Genomic DNA, 12,576 nt, shown 5'->3' on the forward strand with positions numbered 1-12,576 from the left:
ATACACTGTTTTGAACTTGTTTCACTTAACAATATGTCTTGGAGATCTTTCCCTAACACAATACAGTTTCCTCAATCTTTTTTATAGCTTCCATCAATTCCATTGCATAGCTGCACTGTAATTCCCCTAACCAGTCTCATGTTGATCAACTTTTAGGTGGATTCCAGTCTTTTGTCATTATAAATAATGTTGTGATGGATAAACATGAACATTCATTATTTCCCATTTGTGTGAGTATAACTGGAAGATAAATTCCATATGGATTATTTTCTAGCCTCTGAAAGTTTGGTTGATTTTTGGGGACTATTCCCAAGTTGTGCACACCTCTCTACAATTAGGGAAACCAAAATTGTATACAATACTCTAAGAATAATCTTCCCAATGCGGAATATAGCAGGATTGCTTTTCTCTCTTTTGTTCTTGCAAATCAGATGTGCCACAGTTGTAAACTAGTTTTTAAAAATGGCCTAACAACTGTTCTAACAAATAAATTTTAATAAAAATAATGACCTAACATTACTGAAGAAAATTAATATCTAAGCACCATGATTTCCAGTTATTTTACACTATTTATTTCTCCACATTTCCCCCCCCCCCCTTTAATACATGTTCTTTGTGTTGGTTTCTACCCGAATGAAAGGGTTTGATTAAGGTGAAGGTTGGCCAATACACAACAATGAAAGCAATTATGAACAGGGTATAGAATGGAAAAATACTAGTTTAACTGTTAAGTAGTATGGTGGCTAGTCTGATTTAAAATATTTCATCTCATTATCTGATCATATGTCTTAATTTTAGCTTTAGAAAATACTATCACCACACAAATATAAAATATCTTTGGCTCAGGAATTTGGTAACTATAGGCTGTTAGTGTTTAAGGTGTCAGCAATTGCTTGAGAATGTCTAGTTTCCCTTAATGTTGATTAATGCTCAATAATTCAAAGTGACTTAGTGGCAGGCAAAAATTGTTACTAAATCTAAGGAAGTTTTGAGGTATTTACTAAGCATATTCATACCCAAGCCAAATGGTACTACATTAGTTTTTGATACAAAGTGGAACTTAAACAAACCCCAAAATTCACTTTAACTAATTGTCTCACCATGATTTTCTCTATATCTTACCTGTCCCTTCTCTTTTCTCACTCCCAGGTCTCCTTTTGGCAGAATTTCTCAACCAGGGGAAAAACTGACTTTTTAAAAAATACTTCCTTGCATTTCCTCAAGGGAATGGCTAAAAATGGGGGTAGCAGTTTGAGTAATAAGTGGTCACGGATAACACATAAAGTTAGATACGTGGCTGAGAGCTCACTTGTTTGGTTTTCATCAGATACTTCTGAACTCAAATCAGAATTGACTTATAACATAGCTGAGTGATAGATAAAACAGAACTCAGGATTGAACATCCCAGTTTTTTTTTATTTTATATAAAGAACTAAGCAAAATGGCACGATGAGAAATTATATAGAAAACCTATCATTGAAGGCACAAATCCTTAGACCTATCTGCACCGTTTGTCACTGTAAATTCAACCTCATAGATCCTGAAAGCTTCAACCTTAATTTATCTAGGGCAGCAGCCAAAAGCAAAAGATTAAAAACAACCACTACAGAATAACTTCTCTTGCAAGGATGGGTTATTGCCCCATACATCAGTCTTTACGACTTGAAACTGTTACAATCTTTTTATTTGGTGATGTTAACTTGATCTTCTGGTATTCACGTATCACTTATCCTCATCAAACATGTCAGTTGATACATTTGCCTCATAATTTATCTTTACTGTTCTCTATGCACTTCAGTGTACATAATTTCTATCAGATCTGAAAGGTTGCACACATAGTCAAATCTCAATGATTCAAGTAATAGTTATGCACTTTAAAATTACAGTTGACCCTTGAACAACACAGTTTTGAACTGTGCGGGTCCACTTATATGTGGAATTTTTCAATAAATACTGTAAATGTATCTTCTCTTCCTTATGGTTTCTTAATAACATTTTCTTTTCTCTAGCTTACTTTATTGTAAGAATACAGTATATAACACATGTAATATACGAAATATGTGTTAGTGGACTGTTTATGTTCTTGATAATGCTTCTGGTCAACAGCAGTCTATTAGTAGCTAAGTTTTTGGGGAGTCAAATGCTGTTCATGGATTTTTGGGCGTCTGCACCCCTAACTGTTCTCCCCACCCGCATTGTTAAAGGATCAACTGTATTTGTATCAAATATTCAATTCTGTCTGCTTCTCACAGGCTCTTCTTTTAGGGGCAACCTTTTACTTTTCAGTTTTATCCCTGGATACTCTTCAGTATGCATTTCAAAGGAAAAAATTTTTTTCTCACATCACCACACCACATCTAACAAATTTAACAAAACTTCTCAAGATGAATCTTCATTTCATAATATTTTATCATGGCTATGTAATTTAGTGTGTGAATACCAGCAAAGTACAGATGGTACAACCCTGGTTTTCTGTAAAGATCTGGAGCAAATCTGGCCATTCCAAGATTAGCAACATCTGAAGATATGACAGTGGGGTTAGTCACCACACAGTGAATAGCTCCCTTGTATGGTCTGCAGCCCATCCCAAAAAGGAGTGAGACATGATTTACAATAGTGTATCTGGAAACAACTCAAGTCTTCAGCAGCCTTCATCATGTAAAATGTAATGAGGGGTTTTAAGACTGATTTAGAATATGTTTCTGGACTGCTGGATGCAGAACCTTTTTTATCTCAAAATAGTACAGTCATCATCAAACGTCCCTGTAGGGCAGGAATCCAGGAGCTGCTTGAATGCTGCTGACTATGCTTTTAAGGAGGTGTGCCAGAAAATGCGATTAGGAACAAAAGTCAGTAGAAAGAAAGCCACATCAAGGTGCCTCCAGAATTTGGATATCAGGTCACCTTTTGAGAGTAAAGCCACTGAGAGTTAGCATATGCTTATTTCAAATAGCTACCTGCAGAGGGAATATAATTGTGGATGCAAATACAGGAAATACTCATTTCTAACAAATGAGCACTGAGATATTTGATGGTGTTTAAGGAGTATGTGTCTAATCTAGTGCTTAACTCTTTCACTGCATTAATTGATTTCAAGTCATTTTTTTCAAAATGTGTCAGAAATCCACAAAAAAACAAAAGTCGGCATTTTGACTATTTTATACATTTAATAATAACAATATAAATGATATTATTTGTATGTATAACAATTTCCTATTGTTATTCATTCTTGAAAAACAAAAAAATATATAAAAATGTACATTGCTTTCCTAAACTTCCTTTCTGGAAGTTTCCATCTGCAGTCAGTGAATGGAAATATTCATTCAGATAGATCCGATTATCATGGCAAAAGGGATAAGAGAGACAGGTCTAGAAAGAGGAAGATCTGGGTTCAAATCCTATTGTTTTCACCTAATTTCTATGAAACCTGGAAAAAATGATCTAATCTCACTAAGCCTTAGACAGTTGTATTAAATTAAAAATTAAATGAAGTAATTTTCAGTTTCTTATATACCTGACATCGAAAAGGATAGTCCCCAAAAGTTAGTATGAATATTCTGGTCTCTTGAAATCTGTAACCCCATTGTCGATTGATGTATTTTTAGTTCTACATAGCAATCTCTTTTGAGTTTGGTTACCTTAAAGTAGTATTTTATGGGCTCTGATTAAGACCTACAAAACAGAGAACTACCATATGACCCAGAAATTCTACTTTTAGATATATACCGAAGAGAAATTAAAACATATGTCCACACAAAAACTTGTACACAAATATCCATAAACACATCACTCATAAGAGCCAAAAAGTAGAAACAACCTAAATATCCATCAACTGATGAATGGTTAAATGAGATGTGGTATATATATATATACATATATATATGTGTGTGTATATATATATATATATATATATATAATGAAATATTATATAACAATAAAAAGGAATGAAGTACTGATACATGCTGTAACATAGTTGAACCTTGAAAATATGTTTAGTGAAAGAAGCCAGTCATCAAAGGACTACATATTTTATGACTCCATTTATATTAAAAGTTCAATCCATAGATACAGAAAGTAACTTAGTGGTTGCCTAAAGCTTGGGGGAGGGAGGCGGAGGGAATGGAGACTGACTACCAATGGGTTCAATGTTTCTTTTTGATGTAATGAAAATGTTCTAAAATTGGCAATTGTTGCACCACTCTGTGAATGTACTAAAAACCATTGAGTTATATACACTTTAAATCGGTGAATTGTATGGTATGTATACTACCTCTCAATAGAGCTGTTATATATTAAAAAATAAAAACAGAACAAAACAACAACAAACAAAAAAACAGGAACAGACCTTGGGGTTCCATCAAACCCCTCTTACTCTGTGAGGCTCTGCCTGAGATAGCTGACATTTTTTAATTAAAACAACAAACAAACAAACACTGTCAATAAGTCAAAGAAGAAGAGTATGTTATATTAGCTTTTTCTACATCTCACCTTCAACTCAAAGGTTTCCAAGTAATTTAAAGCTGTGCGGTTTCATAGACTATCTAAACAACATATATTTGATGATGCATAGAATAATAAATGGAGTACCAAAATAAGGATCCCAGGAAAGACATTTTGGAAGGGGGAAAGATGAAGTTTTCCTGGCAGTAAGATCCAAACTAAAATGAATGTTGAGAAATATAGTCACTGACATTGTCTATTTCCTACCTAACATCCTTTCCCCAATTCTCCCTTCCTATTTGATTTTCAGTTACCACCCCTCCCTCACACTTCCCTCACCTCTATATCCTTGGGAGGTCCTGGTTGACTTAAGACACTCAGCAGATTGTATTTTTGCCCCTCCTCCCACCCCATCTCTCAGTTATTGATTCAGGAATGGGTATGTGACCTAAATTTTTCAACCAGAGACTCTCAGGACTCTTGCTTGGAAGGCTGGGGCGGGAGCTGTCTTTTCTTCTGAACCATTTCCTGTGTTGAATTAGTGTAGGATCTGAAACTGTTGCAGAACTCATTGTTAGCCTGTGGATGAAGCTGCCACATGAGGACCAGGAGAATCACAGAGATGTGTGTGGAAGTCCTGATTGGAACCATGCCTGCTCTCTACCCCTTCACCTCTACATTTTTCTAGTTATGTAAGCCAATAAATGCCATTTTTATTTAAGCTAATTTCACATTTCTGTTATTTACAGCCAAATACATAAAAATGAGACAATTCTAATAAACTCTAAACTCATACCTAAACCTAATACCTATTAAGATACTTAGGACAATGGCTGGCGCATAGTAAGTACTTTCTAAGTGTTAGTTATAGTTATTATTATCAATAGAAGTGTTAGTATTATAAAACGGAGATAATACTAACAACTAAGCTATCTATTTAACAAGGCATTGTTAATAAGACAAAGAAAAACAAAAGAGGAGTGTACCATTCCTCCCTCCATTATAAAAGTAATTCATATCCATTATAGAAAATTAGAAAAGCACCGAAATATATTAAGAAGAATAAAACAATCATTTACAATCCAACCATCCAGAAAAAATTCATGTGTTGGTTTTTTTCTTCTAGGCTACTTTAAATGTGCAATTGAAATTATATATACAATTTTGCATTCTGCTTTTTAAAAAATTTACCATATCTCATAGACATTTTCCACTATTTATTCTCATTTTGGATTATTTTCCTAAAATGGAGTCCTAGCAATGAAATAAATAACTCTTACAGAGTTCTTTTGAACATGAAATGAGATAATGGATACCAAAGAAATTTGAAAATTGAAAAGCACTATACAAATATGAACTCCTCTTATAATATCATTGTCTCTTCCACAAACTTGCTCTTCCTGCTGAATTCTCTATCTTGCTAAATTGCACCAGCATAATCACCATCACCATAAACAACTAACCACAATTATCTACTACTGTATCAAGCACTTGCTATGCAGTATGCACTGGATAAAACGTGTAAGCACTTTATCCATTGTTTGGTCTGTATAAGATCCCTGCCGAAAAGGTGATATTGTCTTATTTTGCAAAGAGAATGTTAAGGTTTGATGAAATTAAATCATTTAAGGTCACACAACCTGAAATTCATCTGAATCTAAAGTCCCTGTTTAACCGCTATGTTATCTGCTACCACTCCCTACCTTGTCTACAATGTGCATTTCTTCTGTGTCTCTCAGGCCATCAAGTGGGGCAGTTTCTAACCCCTATGTCACTCTCCTCTGCGTTTCTATTTCCTCTGACCTGGTCCAGGTTCTCACTATGTCTCCTCTGGATTATTTTCACAGTATCCTGGTCTGGCCCATTCTGACTCTGTCCTGCTGCTGACAGAGTTATCATTCTAAGATGCAAATCTGACTATCATTTAGTAGTTCCCCATAGCTGTCAAGATAAAGTTTAAAATCTTAAGCTCAGTACCTTTATTTCTCATGGTCTCTCTTCTCTCTGTCATTCCTAAATGGTGTCACGCTGCTTCGTGCTGCCCTGTCCACACTCAGACTGATTCCTCTACTTGGCTGACATCTGCTAACCATAGCCACCTTCTTTGTCCATGTGACTCCTATAGTTTCAAACGCAGTTAAAGCATCTTCTCCTTTGGGAAATTTTCCCTGTTATCATAACACTTGAACAAAAAGATCCTTTATTTATTAATCAAATTGAGAATAAGAAGCACATCATATTTCACTTTATATCCCAAGTAAAGCACATGGCATGCTGTAATAAGTATCTATTGAATGAATCATTATGTGACTTAGGCATTGATGTCTCATCAGGAAATGTTAGGTTGTATTAATAAAACATACACTGTCCAGAAAAAGGCCATTGTACTCCATATAGCATGTGAAATATTGTGCTTTTTATTTACCTCTAAAAATACAAATTTTTAGAGGTAAATTGGAATATATACAGATGCACATAGATAGTAAGAAGGTCTAGAAACAATGTCACAAGTAAAATGATTATAGAAACGAGTCTGTTTACATTAAAAAAAACACTTTGAGAATGGGGAGGGCTGAATGGGATATGACAACAATCTTCAAATATGTGATGAAGATTAGCTCAATAAAAAGACAAAATTTCTGATCATAGAGCTATGAATTTCTCCGCCCTTCCATTATGGATGTTTTAGGAAGGACTTCTGCACAAGATAGAAAGATGACAAATATCTTCAAACTCTTTGATTTGGGGCTTCTCAAGCTGAGTAATTTCACATCAGCTTTCCTGAAAAGTAAGTACCATGATGAAATCACCAAGAGTAAGAAGTTTGAGTGCAAGTTATTCCCAACACTGAGGTTTTTATCATCATTTTCTGTTTTCTGCACTGAAGGCAAAAGAAATCATTCAAAGAAGCACCAAATGAGAGCGCTAAAAAATGTGGCATCATTCTGGACAGCTGAGAAAATAGCCGTAGCACAGAGGCAAAACAGACCAAGTACAAGGGAAGGGATGGTTTCTTTCAAATAAACACTCAGGGACAACAAATGAAAGTAGGTAAATAAACAGGGTCACATGAAATAACAACTCCTCTAAAAGTGATTTACAGCCAGAGGCAGCTTTTCTCAGAGCTAATAAAGATTAAGCTTCGGGGCCACTCTTTTGCTTCAGTCTCCTCCAGCGCCTTGGAAGGGACCTTAACAATTTTACATTGTGTGTCTTTATAAGGGCACCGAAGAGTGTATAAGTTTTAGGTCTTACAAACCTTCTTTACTTTAAGCCTGTAAACGAGTTTACCAGGAAAACAAAACTTAGTATATGCGTAGTGTGTTCAAAATTATTTTGTAAGCATTATATTTCAGACACACCTACATACCCAGATTGTAATCAGCTAAATCAATATTATTTTTGGAAACAAAAGATATTTACAGGTGTACTTTAGGGCCAGATTCTTTACTATGTCTAGACCCTTCTCTGGCATTATTGAATTTGGGTATTGAATCTGTCTTGATTTTAAGTACTTGACCTTTTTGTCTATTTGACTTGTTTGGAAACCAGATCCTTGTTTTAGTCTAGACCAGTAGGAGGTAGAAAGAAAGACTTTCTAAATTAAAATATTTAAATCTTAATTATCTAGTCATGTGGTAAAGGTGTACATCATATGAGGTTAAACCTGTTCTGCTTCAAGCCCAATGTCCTTCACAGAAGTGATTCACCTGTTCAGCATCAGTGACAGAGGGAACACGGCAGCCATCTAAGCAGAAGAGAAATTTGGAACAACTAGGTAACTTTCTAACTCTTTGAGTAACATTTTTATAGAGTGGCATCTCTATAAAATGTGATTTTACAGAATATCACAAAGCCACTTTAAAAATGCAAGCAAAAATAATAGCCAGTCATTGATACATTTTCCATGTCTCCACTGAGGGATTTATTAGACTAATACTTTCTGACATCTGGTATGGAGCTGGTGAGCATCATGTGAATAGAAGACCTTACGTCTTTGAGTCACACAAACCAAGATTCAATTTCCTTCTCTGCTGGTTACTGGTTTCGGCTGTGGGCAAATTATTTAACCTCTCTGAGCCTCAGTTTCCTCATCTTTAAAATGAAGATACTACTCATCTTACAAATCTCAATGGTCTGTCTTGCATTTTCAGTTTCTCCCTTCCTCCCAATGCCTTCTTATCAATGACACACAGCAACAATAACACAACTCTCCACCCATACCTCATAAGAGCTACTCTACTAGTTAGCTCTTTCAACAGGAAACAGAAGAGACAACTGTACTTGTTAGCTCTCCCTCAGGAGCAACTTAAACCTTTACTTACTGCAAGGAAAGGTGTTTTCCTTACAGAGAAATGACCAATGACTAAGTTCAATGGTCTCCAAGTTCAGTGTCCCTTTCTTAGTCCTCATCCAACTTGGTCTTTTCTAGCTTTTAACTCTATGCTGTGATGACAAGCATTGCTTAAATAGAAAAGCAATGTATCCTTCTGGGTTTCTTTCTACCTCTCTTGCTGCTGTCCCCATTTGGCTATCTCATGGAGTTAACTAGTAACTTTTGGCTAAATGACTTCCCAAATTCTAATTCTAATTCCAAGCTCTCTCTGAGCTTTTTTCAAAATAATTGCTATTCACCTCATGCTGGAGATTTTGCTGGCATTTCATCATCTCAGCTCTTCCCCCATCTCCATAGTCTTCTCATTTCTGCCAATGACATTGTCATTATCATATTCTCCCAGGCATTATGTTTGGACACTTAAGGTTCTTTTTATTCCTCCTCCCCTTCTGTTTTACTGGCTCCTGGGGCCAATAACTTACCTTTTGCATCTGTCTCCTTTCCAATCCCACTGCACCTCTCTTAGTTCTACTCATGTGTACTCTGTCCCCGATATTGCAAAAGGCTCCTAGCTGGCCTCCTTGCCTCTAGGCTCTAGTTTATTCCTTATATAGATGTCACACTTAATTTGCCTAAAAGCCAATTCTAGTTATATCTTTGTTCAAAAATTACTATGGCTCCTCAGTATCTTTTTAGGCAGTGATAGTACCTACCATCCTATCTTTGCTATTTATTACACTGTGCTTCAATTAAGTAAAATATTGACATTTTCTCTTACCTGCCTTATGTTTTTCCAGTGCTATGCTTCTGCTCACATTGTCCTTCTATGCTTCTTGTCGTCTCTCGATACTATATATGCACTGCTGTGTGTATATTCCTAGGAAACCTCAGATATAATTTCTGTTATCCTTGCCTCATATCCTCAGCCAGATGTAACCAGCTTCCTCCTCCTCTTCATTCCCTAAAAAACTTAGGTTGCTCTCCTCTTAGGCCATATATGACTTTCCACCTAGAACTATATTTATATATGCACAGTTTTATCCTCTCTGCCAGACTGTAGAGCTCATTTAACTATGTGTTCGTCCAGCAAATATTTTTTGAATGCCTATTAAGTACAACTAGTATGCTGGATTGTGAAGGGAAAGAGATGAACAAAACATGGTTCCTCTCCTCAAGGGACTCATGGTGTAATTAAGGAGACAGTAAAGAAAGCAAATGATTAATATTTATTTTACAAATAGTGTGTCAGAGGTATATACAGAATATTTGGGGGAGCACAAAGGAGGTGCACCAACTCAATCTTGGAGAAGAAGGGGAAGAGCAGAAAACTTCCATGAGCAGGTGACACTTGAACCAAATCTTAAATACTGAATTCATTGTGAATGGGGTGGGGGTGGATTTGGAGGGGGATGCATTCTAGGTATGGCATATTTAAAGACTACCTGTTATAGGCCACGACCAAGGTATATAACCAATTCATATTTATTTCCTGTACTGTAATGTTACAACACCTGTGTTAGACCGGGACTGTTCCAGGATAAAGTGTTCACCATTCTGATTCGTAATGAAACAAACAAAGGCAATGTATTGAGTGGTCAAAAAAAAATCACATTGTATCCAGCTATTAAATTTTAAAATTATGACCATTTTTACTTTTTTTTTTGGTTAAATGTTCTTTCTTTAATGAAACAGTGGTGATAATACATAGTTGTGTCTTAATGTAATGTTTTATTTGGAAAACGATAACATTGGTAATTTAAAATTAGCAACTCCAATTAAACCATTTTTTAAAAAAACTGGTCCATGATATTCAAGAATCAAACTCTCAGGGCGGCCGGACGGCTCAGTTGGTTAGAGCGAGAGCGCTCAACAACAAGGTTGCGGGTTCAATTCCCACATGGGACGGTGGGCTGTGCCCCGTGCAACTAAAGATTGAAAACGGCGACTGAACTTGGTGCTGAGCTCTGCGCTCCACAACTAGATTGAAGGACAACTTGGAGCTTATGGGCCCTGGAGAAACTCACTATTCCCCAGTAAAAAAAAAAAAAAATCATACTCTCAAAAGTATTAGTGGATTAGAATTCCCTGGAGAGCTTTAGCAAAACTGATTCCTTTATGTCAGCTTAGCCTTAGTGATTCAGAATTTCTGAGGTAGGGGCTTAGGAATTTGCCTTTTCGTAAAACTTCTTAGTTGATTTAGAAAAGCATCTTGATTTGGGAGCAACTACCCTAGCCTGGTTTACCTCACTTGAATAGATGTTGGATAACTAAGTGTCAAATGAATGAGTGCATGCTATTCATACAAGTATACATTTAGGGACATAAACTTTACTTTTCCCCCCAACAATGAAATGCACACATCTTAAGTGTACATGGAAGAGAACTCTTAGGAGAAAGTCTGATTCTTAAGAAGATAGAAGAAAATAGGAGGTTATTTTAGGACCTTTTACTTTTATGCCCAAAAGGTGATATAATGAAAGCACAATATTCTTCATATGACTTGGTAAGTGATATGAGCATATTTAAGATGAAAAATTATTGTTTGAGAACTGCAAGACTAGGTATGGGCCTGTCAGTGACATGTAATAAAAATAGGGTAACATTTTAAAGTCAAGAACATTGATGAACGGGGCAATAAACTCTTATTAATGATCCTTCCGTGACCAGAAAATGCAAATAAACTTCTTTCAGGACCTAACTAATTTTAAATTGCACACTCCCTAAATCACTTTTCTATATTTCCTTGTCACATCCCATGATATTAGAACTCAGTCTTGAACAGACAGCCCCAGAAGCCTGAATAGTGAAGCCACTGCCCTGAACTCAGGTAATTTCACTTGTTTCATTTTATTGGCATTTAGATTTATAAGAATTTAGAGATCCCTGAGTTTCAGTCCCTGATTTTGTGGGCAGGGAAACAGGCCCCAGAGGTACTATAAGATTCACCCAAGGCTCCACAACAGAACTGGGACTTGCGCAGTCACTTGATATTGTTTCCACACATAACTTTCATAGAAACTTGCATTCGGTAACAGGTTGCTTCACTCTCCTTTCACCCCTTAAAGTTTCTTAATGATTTTCACTATTGTACATTCAGTCTTCGTGGAATTACACAAATTGGTGAAGTGAGACAGGTTTTTAATGTCCACACTTGACAGAGAAGGAAAGAGAGCCCAAATGATGAAGGGTGTGCCCATAGTTACACAGCTGTACTAATCAGCTCCAGCTACCATAAGGGATTACTACAGGCTGGGTGGCTTAAACAACAGGAATTTATTTCCCGCAGTTGTGGAAGCTGGGAAGTCCAAGATCATGGTGCTGGATTTGATTCTTTGATGAGAGCTCTCTTCTTGGCCTCCTTCTCACTATCTCTTCATATGAGGGTGAGAAGGTTGAGGGGAGGGTGAAAAGAAGAAGCAAGCTCTCTGGTCTCTTCTTATAAGGAGACTAATCCCATCATGAGGGCCCCACCCTCAGGGCCTTATCGAATTCTAATTACCTCCCAAAGGCCCCATCTCCAAATACCATCACAGTAGGGGTTAGGGCTTCAACGTATATAAACTTTGGGTTCAGTCCACAGCAATATTTCCAGAACTAGGACTGGAACCCAGCATAATTGGTTTCAGTGACACTGCACTATGACATACTGAAGTCTTGTCAGTGGCATAAGAGAGGTATGGAAATAACTAGGGGAGCAAGTGCTATAATGGGAAACAGCACTCTGGGGATTCAGGAGAGAATGACATTACATCCAATCGAGCAGAGGAAGAATGCAAATACTTTCAACAGGTAGATAGACG

This window comes from Rhinolophus ferrumequinum, chromosome 25 (genome assembly GCF_004115265.2).
Source record: "Rhinolophus ferrumequinum isolate MPI-CBG mRhiFer1 chromosome 25, mRhiFer1_v1.p, whole genome shotgun sequence".
NCBI classification, from domain to species: domain Eukaryota; kingdom Metazoa; phylum Chordata; class Mammalia; order Chiroptera; family Rhinolophidae; genus Rhinolophus; species Rhinolophus ferrumequinum.